Source organism: Neoarius graeffei, chromosome 7, assembly GCF_027579695.1.
Source record: "Neoarius graeffei isolate fNeoGra1 chromosome 7, fNeoGra1.pri, whole genome shotgun sequence".
NCBI classification, from domain to species: domain Eukaryota; kingdom Metazoa; phylum Chordata; class Actinopteri; order Siluriformes; family Ariidae; genus Neoarius; species Neoarius graeffei.
The window spans coordinates 16,319,380-16,340,635 of NC_083575.1; the positions used below are offsets into that span (position 1 = coordinate 16,319,380).

At 45.1% G+C, this 21,256-nt stretch overlaps 1 protein-coding gene across 1 annotated transcript in view; it reads right to left on the reverse strand.

The window, feature by feature from the left end:
- Positions 1-21,256, reverse strand: part of LOC132889128 (MAM domain-containing glycosylphosphatidylinositol anchor protein 1) — a 700,848-nt gene that overhangs the window by 626,110 nt on the left and 53,482 nt on the right. The gene's annotated exons all lie outside the window — the stretch shown is intronic.

Genomic DNA, 21,256 nt, shown 5'->3' on the forward strand with positions numbered 1-21,256 from the left:
AATATCGGGAATTATTAAACATACAGGACACTTTTTCGATGGAAGAAAAACATGTATTTTATTCCCTTCTAGAAGGTTTCATTCATTTGGTTTGATAGCATGCAATATTTTTAACATATCGCTTATCCTACGTGTATTACATCACTCTACTCAATGGAGAATGAGCGTTGAATATGGTTTACGATATTGCATGGTTGTCAAGACAAAATGACATCACACATCGGAGGTGATGCAAATATTCAATAAGAAAGTTTTCTATTGCACATGCACAGAAGCATTCCTTTGTTTGCCAGGAAAGAGAAAGATGCGTTGAACACCTGAAAGGCCACCAAAATTTCATTAGATATTCTTCATGCATAATTATAAGCAGTGGTGAACCTTTACTATTAGAGCTGGGACTTCAGCCCAGCCAAAACTTAGCCGGACACACCAAAAAAGCAACAGGACAAAGAATTTTGCAAGGGATTAGTGGCAGGGTGCCAGGTAGCTCTGTTGTGTGTAGTTGTTGATGTTGATTTTAAAAGTAACTAAGTAAATTATACAGGGAAATGAATACTTAAGTCTGAGTGAAAAATACTGTGGCAAGTGTACATGGAAGAAGAGTCTGGAGACAGAAATCTTAGTTTCTCGGTCATTAGCCTCTACTACTTCCTCTCAACAGCACTGGCTTGACTGCTTTATTTAGCATTCACAAACACTCCTGATGAACGCTACACCGGCTGTAAGGTGACTTCACTGCTGTGCGGACCAGTGGCGGCTGGTGGGCTTTGAAATAGGGGAAGCTCAGTTTTAGGTCTACGTAATACAATTTTTCAATTATTTGTTATTTGTCATGAGTCAATTTGTTATGTGGGTCTGTCTCAGAAACCGTTCTCTCATTTGGGACATTATGGTCAAAAAATAAATTTTCTAATTTTACTATTTTTTTTTTTGCATTTACCCAACACTCAATGTTTTTTTTATCATGTTTAATAAGAATAAAGATAGCGTCTTGCTTTATCTGGCCTCTGCTGTGGAATTTTTTTTTATTACAATTCAAATGTTTTTGTAAAATTTTTTGAAAATATTGAATAAATTTCCTCTTTTTGATTGCTTGGGTTAAAAATGCCAAGTTATGATGACTGAATTGATTATTCACTTAAATATGAATAATACGATACCATTTTGGGTCTTGATATGGCGAAACAGGACACAATGGAAAAATCAAGAATGCACCGGAAAGATGAGAATAACGGCGCTGGTAAAAGAACAGCAACTGTACCGGCTGAAGGTCGCGCGGGTCTCTGCTGTGGCGCGCAAGCCACGGGACATCACTACCGCACCGGACGGAGCGCGAGGCGGGGGCGGGGCAAAATGACTGGCCGTACTTTGCCATTATAGCAGATAGATACCAGCTGTTAGCAGCTAGCACTGCAGATCCCAATAAGGCTCAAGCTAGCCTACAACCACGTTGATTGAACTACAAATGAAATAAACGAGTGAATTCACAAATGATCAAACTGATAGAATGGATGAAAGTTAACGGAGCACAACGAGTAATATTTACATTTATTTCCAGAGTAATGTACAGAGACATCAATGAGAAGAAACGTTTATATGAAAAGAAATTCGGACAGCACTTTGGCACACAACTACACTTTCTCGACATCCGCTAGGGACTGACTGATCATGCTTCCGTGTTCCTCGCCGAAGTACAGCGACCGCCCCCTCCTCATGTCTTTCAAACACCACCTCCAATAATCCTTTATCAGCCCGGCTTCTTGGCCCGCCCATGTCTCGTTTACCCCCAGAGATACCCGGCTTCCCTGGAAGTGACGATTTTGTCGATTTTAACCAATAACAACTAGCCGAAATTGACTGTTCAGAGCCGTCTCGTAGACTGCAACGGATACCCGGCTGCCAGTCCATAGACAGTGTTGCCAGATGCTGACGTTTTCCAGCCCAAAATATGTTCAAATCCGCCAAAATGCACTTAAAACCGCCCAATCTGGCAACACTGTCCATAGAGCCCATTGAAATAAGAAAGGTTACAGCCTGGCAGTAAAGGTGATTCTCGGAGCGAACTCCAAGTTCGTCAGACATCACTTAAATGAGTTACAGGATGACATAGGGATAGTTATGAACGTAAATACAATCTTGGGCATATATTATGTTATGCAAGTTATTGTTTTAATGAGAATTCAACGTCGTAGACGCCGCAGTTTGGGGAGAGAATTTTAGGGGAAGTTCGGCTTCCCTTGTTGTCTCTGAGAAATCGCCCCTGGTGCGGACGGTGCCGACTCACGATGAAGCTTGTGTTGGCCTTCGAGTAGGCCTAGGGCAATAAATTTTTGGTCCCACCCATTATAAATCAAAATCTGATTGGTTAATTCATCTGTCACTTCCTACATAATCATACACTGCCATGGCCTTCTGTCCCAGCAATGAAGTCCAAACGAATGAGTGAGCCAGCTCTAAACTGTTCTCTACCTAGAGACAACAAGCAAAAAATCTCATTGGATAACTCTATTTTAATGTTTTCAGGACAGTAACCATTTCATTTCTGAAGCAAATTTGATAGACAATGAGGCCAAATCAGAATTAAAAGAGAATAATTATAATGAAATTATGAAAGAAATTAAAGAATGAAAGAAATTAAATATAACATTTGAAATGCTGATATGTTTGGGCCTTCTATGAAGACCTAGAAGGTCCTGATGATTCCCCTCTGGTGTATGTATAATAATAATAATAATAATAATAATAATAACAACAATAATAATAATAATAATAATAATAATAATAATAATAATAATAATATTCTCTGGCTTTTTCTGTGGTATATCAGATATATTCCATTCAGGTAGCATGATATTGAACTTGTCTTTGACTCATTCAGTATCATGCTAGCTGAATGGAATATATCTGATATACCATGAAAAAAGGCATTATTATTATTATTATTATTATTATTATGACATACATACATACATACATACATACATACATACTCTCTTTTCCAGGTTTTCGATGTCTATTGGTATGGATGATAAACAGAGGGAAACCGTCAGGGCCTTCTGGCCCTTCAGAGAAGTGCAGCAGTGCAGTCACCTTCCAGCCAGTGTAACGTTCATCAGTAGTATTAGCAAATGCTAATAAACTAGTCAAGCCAGTGCTATCGAAAGCAAGTAACACAGGCCAACGAATGAGAAACTAAGATTTCTGTCTCCAGACTCTTCTTCCACACACGTTCACCACGGTATTTTTCATTCAGACTTAAGTATTCATTTCCCAATGTTATTTACTTAGTTATTTTTAAAATCAACATTGACAACTACACACAATAGAGCTACCTGGCAGCCTGCCACTAATCCCTTGCAAAATCCTTTGCCCTGTTGCTTTCTTGGTGTGTCTGAATTCCCAGCTCTAATTGTAATTAGCAGTGGCTTGTCAATATGCGTGAAGACTATCTAATGAAGGTTTGGTAGCCTTTCGGGTGTTCAACGCATCTTTAGTTTCAGTTTTCAGTTTATTTATTTAGTGATTAATTATAGCATAGCTAATCCTAGGATTAGCCTAGTCTTTCTCTCTTTCCCAGTGAACAAAGAAATGGTTCTGCGCATGTGCAGCAGAACAGTTTTGTCATTGGATATTCACATCAGCTCTGATGTGTGACGTCATGTTGTCTTGACAGCATGCAATAAGGTAAATCATATTGCACACTCATTCTCCATTGGGTAGAGTGACGTAATACACGTAGGATAAGCGATATGATAACAATATTGCTTGCAATCAAACCAAATGAATTAAACCCACTCGAAGGGAATAGAATACATGTTTTTATCCATCCATCCATTTCCCATAACCACTTGTCCTGTTCAGGGTCACGGGCAAGCTGGAGCCTATCCCAGCTGACTATGGGCAAGAGGCGGGGTATACCCTGGACAAGTCACCAGGTCATCGCAGGACTGACACATAGAGACAAACAACCATTCACACTCACACCTATGGTCAATTTAGAGCCACCATTTCGCCTGCATGTCTTCGGACTGTGGGGGAAACCTACACAGACACAGGGAGAACATGCAAACTCCACACAGAAAGGCCCCTGTTGGCCACTGGGCTTGAACCCAGAACCTTCTTGCTGTGAGGTGACAGTGCTAACCACTACACCACCATGCCGCCTACATGTTTTTATTCCATGGAAAAAGTGTCCTGTATGTATAATAATTCCCGATATTTCACTCCGATGACGTCACTCCCCATGTTTTCTTGCTGAATAGATGCACATTGTCAAAATGGTGAACCGGTTCAAAGTTTAAATTCTTTTGATTAACTTGCATTTTTTGTTTTTTTCTGTGGGTGTGTCTATCAGGCTTGTAGTACTCTAGTCCAGGACTTGGACTCGAATCCGACTCAGGCCCTAATTTTAAGGACCTGTGACTCAACTTGGACTTGAGCACTGATGACTTGGACTTGGACTCAGACTCGTGCATTTTGACTTGTAAACTGGAAATGAGGACTCTGATTTTTTTATTTATTTTTTGTAACATGTCATAATAATTTGGCATAAGATATTTATATCTACATTAATTTTTGTACTAATTTCATGCAAGAGCGTCACACCTGCGCACCTTGGCACATGCATCAGATAGACTCTCGGGCGCACTCTGGACAGCACGCACGCTGTAAATGACTCACACCTGCACAGGATTAAGGCGCATCAGTGTATCTATATAAAAACTGTGAAAAGACACTTACTTTGTGAGATATTGAGTTGCCTTGCTGACACATTACCAAGCCTTATTTCCTTGTTTGGTTTCCTGATCCCTGATTTTCTGTTTCTCGTCTTTGATTCTGCCTAGTCTACGATAACCTGTTTGTGCTTCGCTCGACCTATTGCCTGTTTCATTGTTTAATGATTTTGCCTCCCATTCTGGGGTAGGTTTACCAATAATGTTGCACTTTAGGGCAAAAGAGCGAGTTGAGAGACTCTCTTCAGCAACAAACATTGTTTCTGTATGTGGTTTTCCCGAACTCACTTGTCAGAAGGAATCTTAATAGCAACATTACGAAGAGCTTCTTTGCAACATGCGTCCCTGATTTAGCAATTACTAATGCCTACTGTATAGTAGGCATTAGTAATTGCTAAATCCAGCAATTACTAATTGGTTACATGGTTATATGGTTACATGGTGTTTGTTTTTTACCAAAAAACAATGAAATATAAAGTGTTTAAAATATATTAAAATATTGTATTGTCATGAAGCATTACATATATAATGTGGTAATTAATAGTTGAAACTAGAGCTGCGACTACAATTATCGACAGTCCATAATTATCGTCAACTTTTCAGATTTACCAATAAAAAACAATTTTACAAAGGTGAGTTTCAATTACAACAGTTATTATTGGTTAATTAATCAACTGGAAGATCCCCCTCGCCCTTTGATCTTGTTGTCTGATGACACAGCTCGTTACCTGAGATGGATATTTTTTTTCGAGGAAAACCCGGACATTTTCATTGGAGGTAAGCATGGTGGAAAGATCATGGACATGTTTTTACTTATCAAATTCACTGATATTTCATGAAATCCTTATCAAAACCTATTTTGTTTCTTACTCTTTCATTCGACAGTTGCCATTTTGTATCTAAAAGAGCATTTGAGAAGTCACGTGAGGTGTTGATAATAGTGATCACTTTCATTATTGACACCTTGTGGAATTAAGTGACATTCACAACTGTTATGCATCGATCTTTGTGTAACATTGTTGAATTAAATGAAGTACTTAAAAAAAAGTGCTGTGATTTAAAATATTTTCTTTCTGATTCAAAACAGAATGGAATTCATATAAAGTATTTGGAATCCTATTGCAATAAATAGAATTAGACCCGAATTAAATTCCTAGCATATAAAAAAATTACATGCTTGAAATATTCAGATTTTCTATTCCATTCAGAATTTTTTTTTTGCAGTTTGTTGTAAATATCTACCACATATTACAATATCAGTAGACATTTTATATTTTTAGATGTAAAAATATGAAGTTTTGGTTCTAGGAATGACATGCGACCTTTGACCTGGATTTTCATGTGGTTACAATGTCAATTGCCTGTTGACATTTATTGGTAAACTACAAAACTAGAAATTAATACAAACAACAACGAATGAATAACAAAATGTGATCGACAGAAATGCTTAGAAAATGGAACAAAAAGATTTTCTGAAACAGGTTAAACATTATCAGTTCATTTGTTTACAAACATTAGAATTACTTCCTCATTTGCGTATGCATTGACATTGATATATTTATCTAAAAGATATTTTAAATAATGTCCATGTAAAACAAATTTCAAATAAAAACTAATGTCTTGTTAATACCACATACCATTATTATATTTTTTTAAAATAAATAATCATCTGGACGTCGATAATTGTGGAGTGGTGTCGCTAACTGTGGACAAAGGTATCAATAATTGTGGAATGGTGTCACATGATCTGATACGCTAAGTAATCGGGAATCAGCTCGTTTTTTCCAGTGGAAGTTTGAGTAATTATTCATGCACAATTTATGTATTGAAAGTCTTTTCAACTTTTGCAATGGCCAAAAGATCATTAAGGTGCCGATAATTGTAGCTGCCACTCTATTTTACATTTTTGGGCAATATATTTTTTTAAATTTATTCCAAGCGTGTTTTTTTAATTAAATGAATAAGCATTCACATGAAAGAATGAGCAAATAATAAACTGAATAACAAAGTAAATGTGTTCCCCATGCCTGCTTTATTGAAGCCAGGTTGCTTTGATAGTGGCCTTCAGCGTATCTGTATTTTTGGGTCGGGTGTTTCTCATCTTCCTCTTGACAATACCCCATAGATTCTCTATGGGGTTCAGGTCAGGCAAGTTGGCTGGCCAATCAAACACAGTAATATCATGGTCAGCAAACCATTTGGTAGTAGTTTTGACACTGCGGGTAGGTGCTAAGTCCTGCTGGAAAAGGAAATCAGCATCTCCAAAAAGCTCGTCAGCAGATGGAAGCATGAAGTGCTCTAAAATCTCCTGGTAGATGGCTATCTTGACTTTGGACTTGATAAAATACAGTGGACCAACACCAGCAGATGACATGGCACCCCAAATCATCACAGACTGCGGAAACTTCACACTGGGCTTCAAACACCTTGGATTCTGTGCCTCTCCACTCTTCCTCCAAACTCTAGAACCGTGATTTCCAAATTAAATGCAAAATGTACTTTCATCTGAAAAGAGGACTTTGGACCACTGAGCAACAGTCCATTTCTTTCTCTCCTTAGCCCAGATAAGACACTTCTGACATTGTCTCTGGCTCAGGAGTAGCTTGATATTAGGTAGGAATGCGAAAGTTGTATCCCTTTTCTTGAAGATGTCTGTTCGTGATGGGTCTTGATACACTAACACCAGCCTCAGTCCACTCCTTGTGAAGCTCTCCCAAGTTCTTGAATCAACTTTTCTTGACAATCCTCTCAAGACTGCGGCCATCCCTGTTGCTTGTGCACCTTTTCCAGCCACCCTTTTCAGCAATGACCTTTTGTGGCTTACCCTCCTTGTGGAGGGCATCAGTGATCATCTTCTAGACAACAGTCAAGTCAGCAGTTTTCCCCATGATTGTGGTTGTGTGTACTGAACTAGACCGGGAGATACACTGTGTTCATACTGTTTTACTCAAACTCAAAATGAAATATTCAAATATTTTGAGATGTTTTTTTATGTTTTTGTACTGTATGCCATACTGATTAAAATTAAAATAGAAAAATGCTTGAAACATTTGAAAGTGCCTGCATACTCACAGGATACTTCGCCAGCATGGATGTAGCAGAGGATCACAAACAGACAGCTCTCAACACACAGGGGCGACTGCTAGGAGGACATCAACAGATGCTCACCGATCTGAACACCAGGATGACGCAGCTAACAACTGCTATGTTGCAGGCCCTTCTAGCATACTGAATCTCCTCCTCGCTCAGCGTTGCAACTCCCTGCACCAGAAAAGTTCGCTGGCGACCCCACCGCATGTAAGGGCTTCTTGTTACAATTTCGCCACCATGCCGGATATTCCGGAAGAACACAAAATCGCTAAATTTCTGTCTCTCCTCACCAGCAAAGCACTCCGCTGGGCTACAGCCATCTGGAACAAAGGTGGAAAGCCAACAGGGTCATATGAACAGTTCCTCACCCTATTCAGCGAGCTGGCATGTAGGGATGAGAACCTCTCACTGGACGCCCTGATCGAACTGGCCATATGTCTAGACCAGCTGTTGAAGCACCGGCCTTCGCTCCTCACAGAAAAGAAGCCAACATCGCCTCCCGAGGGCCACACACCCATGGAGCTGTCACGCACACGGTTGTCCTGTGCTGGGCATGCCAGAAGGTGCAAGGAGGGTTTGTGCTTCTACTGTGGGAGCGCCGGTCATGACATCCAACACTGCCCAGTTTGACCTGCCTGGGGAACCTCAACCGAGAGACCTGTTCCAGCCCAAAGTCTGGTGAGAAAACTCAACTCTAAATCCTTCAAAATCCCAGTGTTACTGAAGATGGCGTCCTCCACTCATGTCCTATCAGCCTTCATAGATTCAGGAACAGAAGGGAACTTCATTAGCGAAGCCCTCATGCAAAAGCTCAACCTGCCAGTCACCTCTCTGCAAAGTGCGCTTAGCATCCGGACTATTGACGGCGGACCCATAGGCGATGGCTTAGTCACATCACGGATACAGTTGCTGCAGATACAAGTGGGGGCCCAACATCACTAACTAATCTCTTTGTACATCACGACCACTGACCATCATGATATCATCCTCGGCTACCCCGGTTACAATTGCATGATCCCCTCATCTCATGGCAGAACAAGGAGATACTCCAGTGGTCACCTACGTGCTTTCAGAGCTGCCTCTTTCATCCCCAACTCATCATTTCCTCCACCTCAGTTGAGAGCCCGCTCCTCGACTCCATGGACAACATTCCAGAATGCTATCAGGATCTTTCTGAGGTCTTCAGCAAGGGGAAGGCCTGCGGACTACCACCACACAGGCCCTGCGACTGCACCATTGAGCTGTTGCCAAGCATGGTGCCACCATGAGGTCGCATCTATCCCCTTTCCCAGAAAGAACATGTTGCCATGGAAGAATACATCCAGGAGGCTCTCAAACAAGGTTACAGCCAGCCGTCAAAATCTCCTGCCTTGGCCGGCTTCTTCTTTGTGGAGAAATGAGGAGGTGGACTTCAGCCCTGCATAGACTATAGAGGGCTTAATGAAGTCACCGTTAAATATCTGTATCCTCTCCCTCTGGTTCTGCCAGCTCTGGAGCAACTCAGATCGGCCAAGGTGTTTTCTAAGCTGGATCTTTAAAGTGCCAACAACCTGATCCGGATTAAACGAGGTAAGGAGTGGAAGATTGCCTTCAGCACAACCACTGGTCACTTCAAATACTGGGTCATGCCATATGACCTATCTTCAGCTCCCAGCGTGTTCCAAAGTTTCATCAATGATGTGCTGCGGGACATGCTGGGAAAATACGTCATTGCATACATAGATGACATCTTGATCTATTCCTCAGATTTCCCCAGTCATCAGAGCCATGTCAGAACTGTCCTCAAATGGTTGCTGGAGAACCACCTCTACGTCAAAGCCAAAAAATGTGAATTCCACCAAGACAAAATCTCCTTCCTGGGCTACATCATTAACTCAGAAGGGGTCAGCATGGACTCAACCAAAGTCTCAGCCGATACCTCATGGCCCCAACATAAGTCAGTCAAGGACCTCCAGAGATTTCTAGGTTTTGCCAACTTCTACCACCGTTTCATCAGGAACTTCAGCACCTTGGCCACTCCATTGACCACTCTCCTGAAAAAGAGTCCCAAGTGCCTCCATGATGAACAATTTCATGGGGTAGCCGCCTCCAACACAGGAGGAGCCATCTTGTCCCAGCGGTTTGGGGAAAAGCTGAAACTACACCCTGTGGCTTTCTTCTCCAAGAAGCTAACCCCTGCCGAGAGTGATTACAACGTGGGCAATCGTGACCTGCTGGCCATCAAACTAGTGACACTGGTTGGAGGGAGCGACAGTGGCGACACTGGTTGGAGGGAGCAACTTATCAGTTCATCATCCTAACTGACCATAAGAACCTAGAGTATCTCAAGAAAGCCAAGAGGTTGAATCCAGATCAGGCCAGGTGGGCGCTGTTCTTCACCCATTTTAATTTCTCTATCTCCTTCTGACCATGGTCCAAGAACACCAAGGTGGATGCTCTGTCCCGGGCTGTAGAACCATCTCCCAAAGACACAGAACCTCGACCCATCATCCTGACACAGCACTTTGTACAATCCATCACGTGGGATCTGGACAGTGAAATCCGTAAATCTCAACCACAATCCGTACCTAATCACATCCCATCTGGTCTTCTCTTTGTGCCAGTACATCTGCGCAGCAAACGCATCACCTGGGCACACTCCTCTTCCTACTGCTGGTCACCCCAACAGTCAACATACCTACCAGGTGCTGAAGAATAGGTACTGGTGGGAAAACATGCTGACTGAAATCAACCGGTTCGTCTCTTCCTGTTCCAACTATGCCCAGACCAAGGTTCCTCGAGCTCCTCCAGCCGGCAAACTCATGCCTCTACCTGTTCCGCAGTGACCCTGGTCACACTTGGTGATCGACTTCATCACAGACCTCCCTTCATCATAAAACAGTACCACAATCATGGTCACCATCAACTGGTTCTCGAAAGCTTTGAGGCTCATCCCTCTTCCAGGTATCCCTACGGCCACCCAAATGGCTGAGCTTCTTTTCCAACAAGTATTCTGATACTACAGCATCCCTGAAGACATTGTCAGTGATCAAGGCCCACAAATCACCTCCAAGTTCTGGTCCTGCTTCATGGAGAGGTTGAGGGTGTCTGTTAGCCTCCCATCTGGCTACCACCCCCAGTCAATTGGCAAATAGAACAGGCCAACCAGGAAATCGGCTGCTTCCTGCAAATCTACTGCATGCGCAACCAGGGGGACTGGGCACATTTCCTGCCATGGGCCGAGTATGCGCAGAACTCACTAAAGCATTCTGTGACTCAGCTAACACCTTTCCAGTGTATACTCAGCTACCAACCACCCTTGTTCCCCTTGGACAATGCACCCAATCAGGTACAGGCAGTAGACGAGTGGTTCCAGCACAGCCAAACTATTTGGGAAAAGGTCCATCAGTGACTAGAGATCATCTGTGCCAAGTACAAGACGTATGCCAATCGACACAGAGGACAGACTCCCACCTATCATCCCGGTGATCGAGTATAGGTGGCGACTAAGAACCTATGAGAGACACATGCCTGTAAGAAACTACAACCACGCTACATTGGACCCTTCAAGGTATTATGGCACATCAACGATGTCTCATATTGTCTAGAACTTCCACCGCACAGCAGAGTCTCTACCACTTTCCACATTTCCAATCTCAAACCTGTCATCCCAGGTCCACTCTCCGACAACACACCCACTCAAGACCACCCTCCTCTAACAGGTCAATAAAATTCTCAACTCCGGGTGAAGAGGCGGCCAGATCGAGTACCTGGAAGATTGGGAAGGGTATGGGCCAGAACAACAAAGTTGGGTCAAGTCCAAGGACATCCTCGACCCTCAGCTCAAGCAAGACTTCCATTCCCAACACCCAAGCAAGCCAGCACCCAGAGGTCGAGGACGCCCCCGAAAGAGTATAGCTCCCAGAGGTAGCTCCTCGAGCGCTCTGTCAGTAAACCTGCTGGAGATGAGCAGATTACAAATATGGACAGCTCGGACTATAACTCCCAGCACACACAGCGCCCTCTATCCCGCCTTCTGACTCTCAGCTGACATTCATTTCCTCATCACCTGTCTCAGTATTTAAACCCCAGTCACACAAGCACACATTGTGAAGTATCATTCTGTTTTTTCCATACATACCAAGCCTTATTATTCTCTTACTGCCTGTCTGCCTGTTTGACCTTTGCTAGTGTTTTCTTGTTTCCTCGATTTCTGTTTTGCCCACGTTACTCTGTTCGCCGATCGCCCGACCCTGTTTTATGATGAAGGAAGGTCTGTGATGAAGTCGATCGTGGTTGACCACTCCTGGGGAGGGTAACAATGATCTTGAATTTCCTCCATTTGTACACAATCTATCTGACTGTGGATTGGTGGAGTCCAAACGCTTTAGAGCTGGTTTTGTAACCTTTTCCAGCCTGATGAGCATCAACAACACTATTTCTGAGGTCCTCAGAAATCTCCTTTGTTCGTGCCATGATAAACTTCCACAAAGGTGTTGTGAAGATCAGACTTTGATAGATCCCTGTTCTTTAAATAAAACAGGGTGCTCACTCACACCTGATTGTCATCCCATTGATCGAAAACACCTGACTCTAATTTAATCTTCAAATTAACTGCTAATCCTAGAGGTTCACATACTTTTGCCACTCACAGTTATGTAATATTGGATCATTTTCTTCAAAAAATAAATAAATGACAAAGTATAATTTTTGTCTTATTTGTTTAATTGGGTTCTCTTTATGTACTTCTAGTTAAAATACAACAATAAAAGCTGGGGGGGGGGAGTATGTAATAAGAACTGTGCAAGAAATAAATGCCTAAAAAACAGTGCCTAATACAACAAGAATAGAAATATTGTACGGTAAGTCACATAAGGGGAATAGAGAAAGCAAAAATCAGTGCCTTGATGGTTAGCATTCTAACAGTAGAAATAAGGTAAATTATGTGGATCTCAAAAAATTAGAATATTGTGAAAAAGTTCAATATTTTCCATCAGTTATTTAAGAAAGTGAAAATGTTATTGTGGCAGTGGGGGCGTGGTCAAGCATCGGTCTGTGACTGGAGGGCAGAGTCAGGGAAGGTAAGTGGCAGAATCACTGCACCTGAGGTTGATTAATGTGTTTGTGTGTCTTCCCCAGTGACCGCGCCCTATTTAAGGAGGAGAGCGAGAGCAGAGCGGGCTCTCTCCCGACCAGAACACGTGTGTGTGGCGTGTGTGTATGTACATATAAGTAAACATGTAGAAGCTGAAAAGCGGACAATAAAAGACTTATTGAGAACTCAGTACTGGCCTGCCGTGCTTCTGTGCTCCACCCACCTAGAACACTTGCTACAGTGGTGCTAAAACCCGGGGCGGAGCGCAGGAGAGAACAGCCCCATGGAGTCCTCCCCCTTCAGGGACCTGGTCCATGCCCTCGCCATGGCCCAACAGAGCCAGCACCAGGCGCTGGTCGCCCTCCGGGAAGAACAGGAGCGAAGGTTCGAGGCCCTGGTGCTGGCACAGCAGGAAGATTGCCGGGCGTTCCGGCACCTACTCGCGTCGGCGGGGTCCACCACCTCCACCACCGCGGGCCCTTCCCACCTCACCCTGACAAAGATGGGCCCACACGATGACCCCGAGGCCTTTCTCGTTCTCTTTGAGCAGGCAGCAGAGGCTTGGGGTTGGCTGGTGGAACAGCGCGCGGCATGCCTCCTCCCCCTCTTCATGGGCGAGGCGCAGCTGGCTGCGCTACAGATCCCCACCGACAGCCGGCTGGTCTACGCGGACCTCCGCAGGGCCGTCCTCCAGCGCATGGGTCGCACTTCGGAGCAGCAGTGGCAGTGCTTCCGCGCGCTGCGCCTGGAGGAGGCCGGCCGGCCGTTCATGTTTGGCCAGCAACTCCGGGAAGCCTGCTGCTGGTGGCTGAGGGCCGACAACTGCGACGCTGAGGAGATCATCAATCTGGTGGCACTGGAGCAGTTCGTCGCTCGTCTTCCAGAGGGAACCGTGGAGTGGGTCCAGTGCCATCGCCCGGCGTGGCTGGATCAGGCCATTGAGCTGGCGGAGGACCATATGGCGGCCGTTCCAACAGCAGGACAGCGTCTCTCCCCTTCTCCCCTCCCCTCTCTCTCTCTCTCTCTCTCTCCTTCTGTTCCTCTCCCTCGCCCCATTCCCCCACCGCGGAGGCGGGGGCCAGCTCCACCCCAGCTGGCCCGCCGCACCCGCGGTGTCCTATCTTCTCCTACTTCCGTGTCTGTGTCTTCCCCCCCTCAGGTGAGTGATATCCGGAACACCGGTGCAGAGAGAGAGCCCGGGCTGGTGTGCTGGTGCTGCGGGGAGCCGGGGCACCTCCAGCATCAGTGCTCGGCGATGGAGGTGGGCGCAGTGGTCCAGATCCCCGACGCGCCAGGAGCCGCCCTCGATCGGGCCAGACCGTATTGCATACTGGTGAGTATCCAAGGGGATACGTATGAGGCTTTGGTGGATTCTGGTTGTAATCAGACCTCAATCCACCAAAGCCTGGTGCAAGATGAGGCATTGGGGGGAGCACAATTGGTGAAGGTGTTGTGTGTGCACGGGGATGTTCACAGTTACCCTTCAGTGTCAGTCCACATTCTGTTTCGAGGGGAGAAATTTAGAGTAAAGGCAGTGGTTAATCCTCGCCTCACCCACACTATAATTTTGGGGACTGACTGGCCGGGATTTCTGGATTTAATGAGTCATCTAGTGAAGAGTGGGTCCTGCCGTAGTTTAATAAGGGGAGGTCCCGGTGTCGCATTGGCAGGAGCAGCTGTCACAGAGCCGTCTACGTCAGCTCTGCGTCAGAGTGAGGAGCTGCTGGCTCCTCCTCTCCCTCTCGGGGAATCCCTCGCGGATTTTCCATTAGAGCAGTCGCGAGACGAGACTCTGCGGCATGCCTTTGGCCAAGTGAGAGTAATCGATGGTCAAATGCTCCAGCCAAACGCCACCCCATCCTTCCCCTACTTTGCGATTATGAAGGATAGATTATACCGAGTGACGCAGGACACTCAAACTAAAGAGCAAATCACGCAGCTTTTGATTCCGAAGAGCCGCCGGGAATTGGTATTCCAGGCGGCTCACTTTAATCCCGTGGCTGGACACTTAGGGCAGGAGAAAACACTAGCCCGAATAATGGCCTGGTTCTATTGGCCAGGGATTCACGGCGATGTCCGTAGGTGGTGTACGGCGTGCTGCGAATGCCAGTTAGTAAATCCAGCGGCCATTCCAAAAGCGCCTTTGCACCCTCTACCATTAATCGAGACCCCGTTCGAAAGAATTGGGATAGATCTCGTCAGGCCATTAGATCGGACAGCACGAGGGTACCGTTTTATATTAGTTCTGGTGGACTATGCAACGCGATACCCGGAAGCGGTGCCTCTTCGCAATATCTCAGCATGCAGTATTGCGGAGGCACTCTTCCGCGTTATCTCCCGAGTTGGAATCCTGAAAGAGATTCTGACTGACCAAGGCACCGCGTTTATGTCACGTACACTAAAGGAACTGTATAGGTTGTTGGGTATTAAGCCGATCCGCACCAGCGTGTATCACCCACAAACGGACGGTTTAGTTGAACGGTTCAATCGCACCCTCAAAAATATAATTTAAAAATTCGTAAGTGAGGACGCACGTAATTGGGATAAGTGGCTCGAACCCTTGTTGTTTTCAGTGCGAGAGGTCCCACAAGCCTCCACGGGGTTCTCCCCATTTGAATTGTTATATGGGCATAAGCCACGTGGCATTCTAGATGTGCTGCGGGAAAACTGGGAGGAGGGACCTTCACAAAGTAAAAATGAAACCCAATATGTTATTGACCTGCGCGCAAAACTCCACACACTTGCCCACCTAACCCAGGAGAATTTGTGGCAGGCCCAAGAATGACAAACCCGCCTGTACAACAAGGGTACGCACCTCAGGGAGTTCGCACCGGGAGATAAAGTACTCATACTGTTGCCCACATCGAGGTCTAAATTAATCGCCAGGTGGCAAGGACCCTTTGAGGTCACACGGCGAGTCAGGGACGTCGACTATGAGGTGAGGCGAACGGACAGGGGTGGGGCGTTACAGGTATACCACCTAAATCTGTTAAAACGTTGGAGCGAGGAGGTCCCCGTGGTGCTGGTGTCGGTGGTTCCTGAGAAGGCGGAGCTGGGGCCAGAGGTTCAAAAGGGAAAATTGGCATCGCCCATCGCTCCGGTCCCCTGTGGAGCCCACCTCTCACCGACCCAGCTCGCGGAGGTCGCCCGGTTGCAAACAGAATTTTCTGATGTGTTCTCGCCCCTGCGCGGCCACACCCACCTCATAGAACACCACACTGAGACGCCCCCGGGGGTGGTAGTGTGTAGCCGCCCTTACAGACTGCCCGAACACAAGAAAAAGGTGGTTCGGGAAGAACTCGAGACCATGCTCGAAATGGGCATTGTCGATGAGTCCCACAGTGACTGGAGCAGTCTGGTGGTCTTGGTACCCAAGGCCGATGGGTCGGTCCGGTTCTGTGTGGACTATAGAAAAGTTAACGCGGTGTCTAAATTCGACACGTACCCAATGCCTCGTATTGATGAGTTGCTCGATCAACTAGGCACGGCTCGCTTTTACTCGACACTGGATTTGACAAAGGGTTATTGGCAGATCCCCTTGACTCCATTATCTCAAGAAAAAATGGCCTTTTCCACACTGTTCGGCTTACACCAGTTTGTCACACTTCCTTTTGGGCTGTTTGGGGCGCCCGCTACGTTTCAGCGGCTGATGGATAGGGTCCTCCGCCCCCACACCACCTATGCTGCCGCGTACCTTGACGACATCATTATTTATAGCAATGACTGGCCGCAGCACCTACAACACCTGAGGGCCATCCTTAGGTTGCTGAGGTGGGTGGGTCTCACAGCCAACCCGAAGAAGTGTGCGATTGGGTGGGTGGAAGTACGGTATCTGGGCTTCCACTTGGGCAATGGGCAGGTGCGTCCCCAAATTAACAAGACTGCAGCGATTGCGGCCTGCCCGAGGCCCAAGACCAAAAAGGGGGCGAGACAGTTCCTGGGGCTGGCTGGCTATTACCGTAGGTTTATACCTAATTATTCGGACGTCACCAGCCCGCTGACTGATCTCACTAAAAAGGGGGCACCAGATCCGGTCCAGTGGACGGAGCAATGCCAGCGGGCTTTTTCTGAGGTAAAGACTGCACTGTGTGGGGGGCCACTGTTACACTCCCCTGACTTTTCTCTCCCTTTTATATTGCAGATGGACGCGTCGGACAGAGGACTGGGGGCTGTTTTGTCCCAGGAGGTGGAGGGGGAGGATCGCCCAGTGCTGTACATAAGTCGTAAGCTGTCAGTGCGTGAGGGGCACTACAGCACCATAGAGGAGTGCCTGGCCATCAAGTGGGCAGTCCTCACCCTCCGTTACTACCTGCTGGGATGCCCTTTCACCCTCTGTTCGGACCACGCACCCCTCCAGTGGCTCCACTGCATAAAGGATGCCAATGCGCGGATCACCCATTGGTATCTGGCACTCCAACCCTTTAACTTCAAGGTGGTCCACAGGCTGGGGGCGCAGATGGTCGTGGCGACTTCCTCTCCCGTCAAGGGGGTGGGGAGTCGGCTGCAGGCTGGACGGCTGCCCGGCCTGAGTCGGGCGGCTGCCCGGCCTGAGTCGGGCAGTGGGGGTATGTGGCAGTGGGGGCATGGTCAAGCATTGGTCTGTGACCGGAGGGCGGAGTCAGGGAAGGTAAGTGGCAGAATCACTGCACCTGAGGTTGATTAATGTATTTGTCTGTCTTCCCCAGTGACCGCGCCCTATTTAAGGAGGAGAGCGAGAGCAGAGCGGGCTCTCTCCCAACCAGAACACATGTGTGTGGCGTGTGTGTATGTACATATAAGTAAACGTGTAGAAGCTGAAAAGCAGACAATAAAAGACTTATTGAGAACTCAGTACTGGCCTGCCATGCTTCTGTGCTCCACCCACCTAAAACACTTGCTCCAGTTATATATTATAGACTCATTACACATAAACTAAAATGTTTCAAGCATTTTCTATTTTAATTTTAATCAGTATGGCATACAGTACAAAAACATAAAAAAAACATCTCAAAATATTAGAATATTTCATTTTGAGTTTGAGTAAAACAGTATGAACACAGTGTATCTCTCGGTCTAGTTCACTACACACAACCACAATCATGGGGAAGATTGCTGACTTGGCTGTTGTCCAGAAGATGATCACTGATGCCCTCCACAAGTAGGGTAAGCCACAAAAGGTCATTGCTGAAAAGAGTGGCTGGAAAAGGTGCACAAGCAACAGGGATGGCTGCAGCCTTGAGAGGACTATCAAGAAAAGTTGATTCAAGAACTTGGGAGAGCTTCACAAGGAGTGGACTGAGGCTGGTGTTAGTGTATCAAGACCCATCACGAACAGACATCTTCAAGAAAGGGGATCAACTTTCGCATTCCTAATATCAAGCTACTCCTGAGCCAGAGACAATGTCAGAAGTGTCTTATCTGGGCTAAGGAGAGAAAGAAATGGACTGTTGCTCAGTGGTCCAAAGTCCTCTTTTCAGATGAAAGTACATTTTGCATTTAATTTGGAAATCACGGTTCTAGAGTTTGGAGGAAGAGTGGAGAGGCACAGAATCCAAGGTGTTTGAAGCCCAGTGTGAAGTTTCCGCAGTCTGTGATGACAAATCACAGTGCCATGTCATCTGCTGGTGTTGGTCCAATGTATTTTATCAAGTCCAAAGTCAACACAGCCATCTACCAGGAGATTTTAGAGCACTTCATGCTTCCAACTGCTGATGAGCTTTTTGGAGATGCTGATTTCCTTTTCCAGCAGGACTTAGCACCTACCCGCAGTGTCAAAACTACTACCAAATGGTTTGCTGACCATGATATTACTGTGTTTGATTGGCCAGCCAACTTGCCTGACCTGAACCCCATAGAGAATCTATGGGGTATTGTCAAGAGGAAGATGAGAAACACCCGACCCAAAAATACAGATACGCTGAAGGCCACTATCAAAGCAATCTGGGCTTCAATAACACCTCAGCAGTGCCACAGACTGATCACCTCCATGCCACACTGCATTGATACAGTAATTCATGGTAAAGGAGCCCCAACCAAGTATTGAGAGTATAAATGAATATACTTTTCAGAAGTTGGACATTTCTGTCTTGTAAATCCTTTTTTTGATTGATCTTAGGAAATATTCTAATAATTTGAGATACTGGATTTCTGATTTTGGCAGCACGGTGGTGTAGTGGTTAGTGCTGTCGCCTCACAGCAAGAAGGTCCGGGTTCGAGCCCCGTGGCCGGTGAGGGCCTTTCTGTGCGGAGTTTGCATGTTCTCCCTGTGTCCGCGTGGGTTTCCTCCGGGTGCTCCGGTTTCCCCCACAGTCCAAAGACATGCAGGTTAGGTTAACTGGTGACTCTAAATTGACCGCGAGTGTGAATGGTTGTCTGTGTCTATGTGTCAGCCCTGTGATGACCTGGCGACTTGTCCAGGGTGTACCCCGCCTTTCGCCCGTAGTCAGCTGGGATAGGCTCCAGCTTGCCTGCGACCCTGTAGAACAGGATAAAGCGGCTAGAGATAATGAGATGAGATGAGATTTCTGATTTTCATGAGTTATAAGCCATAATCATCAAAATCAAAACAAAAAAGGCTTTAAATATTTAACTTTACATGTAATGAATATAGAATATATGAAAGTTTACCTTTCTGAATTAAATTATGAAAAAAAGGAACTTTTTCATGGTATTCTAATTTTTTGAGATGCACTAGTATATAAGGAGGTCAAGTCAACCTCCTTAGGTATACACAGATCAAAACCTCTCTCTCTCTCTTGCATGTCCGTGCACGCGCGCACACACACACACACACACACACACACACACAAAATGTTGGAGGTGCAGAAATTTGTCTCATTTATGACACTAAATGAGATCATCACTTGCCTTATGGAGTTAAATTTGATTAAAATGTAGCGATATCAATGTGACATTCTGATATCCATACGTGACTCCATAACATATTGAAATATATTCATAATGTCTTTCATATATTAATTTAATAATTAACTCGATGTACTTGCAATGTACAAGAAAAATAATTGAACACGGGCAGCAGATTCAACACCAGTTTTCCCCGTTGACTGTGAGAGTCCCTCGGAGGCGCATGCGCAGTCTGTGTATTCGGCTGTGAGCAAGTTGCTCTTTGTTTTGAACGAGTGGTCTGGATTCCTTGTAAATTCAGAGCAAACTAAAGGTCTACTTGGGCTACAGTGTTGTTCGGGAAAACCACGTTAGCTTGATGATGGATCGTAGGAGATAATTAAAGACACTTTTGGCCTTAAGAGGCTTTCAGGAAACCCACCCCTGGATTGTTTATCTGTCTTCACTTCTGTTAATAAACACACCTTCTACACTTATATCCATCTCCCAAACATCTCTGACAGAATACTTCACGCTCCCTGAGAAAGAGAATGCACATTCACCTGTTCATATGTCATATTCAGGAACAAACTAATGTTAATGGTGCTAAAACAGCCACCATCAAATGGTGTGATTGGAATCATGTTCTTGGATTCGACTCGGATCAATAGTGGACTTGACTCAGACTCGACTCGAAATTTTTTTAATGACTTGGACTTGACTCAGACTTGAACACTAGGGACTCGAGACTGGACTTGGACTCAAGGTTTAGTGACTCGATTACAACACTGGTGTCTATATAATATGGTTGTGCGAAGATATGAAGTTTATCTTTTCATGTTGAAATATATATCACTCATTCACTTCGCTTACTCATGAATATATTTACCACTGAAAGCTAAATTCATATCTTTGTGCAGCTCATGTATTATCCTGCCTTCCTGTAGTCACTGCAAGAAGGAAATGTGTCTTTCACTTTGCATATCCCTTCCCTTTCAGTGAATTCGCTTTTTCATGTCATAAATATTATTTGCACTTTGTCTGATCACTGCTTTTGCTTCAAGCACACATGAATGTTCTGGCTAAGCTGTAGATGTTTCCACCCCTGTAAGCATCCTACATCTCCACAAAAAAAAATAAAATAAATAAATAAATAAATAAATAAAATAAAATGAAATCACACCCATCATGAACAGACACTAATTATAACAATTCACAATTTACTAATTATAACACCATTAGTTGGTGGTCAGGACGCAAGTGAGACAGTTGATTATCGGAGTAAAATCAACAGAGCAACCAAATACTAATATGTGCCAAACTAATTTGTTGACATACCCTCTGAATCTCAGATGTTACCTCATTGGATGTAAAAGGCTAGACAATGTTTGGCTCATGCTCACAATCAGTTAAGTCTCTTGACTTTTCAGCAGACTTTCTTTTCTTTTTAAAGACATGGTCCCACCCATTAAAAAAGTAAATCGGTGATTCCAGTGCCACTCCATAACTTTGTGTTTAACTGGCAAAGCAGGCACTT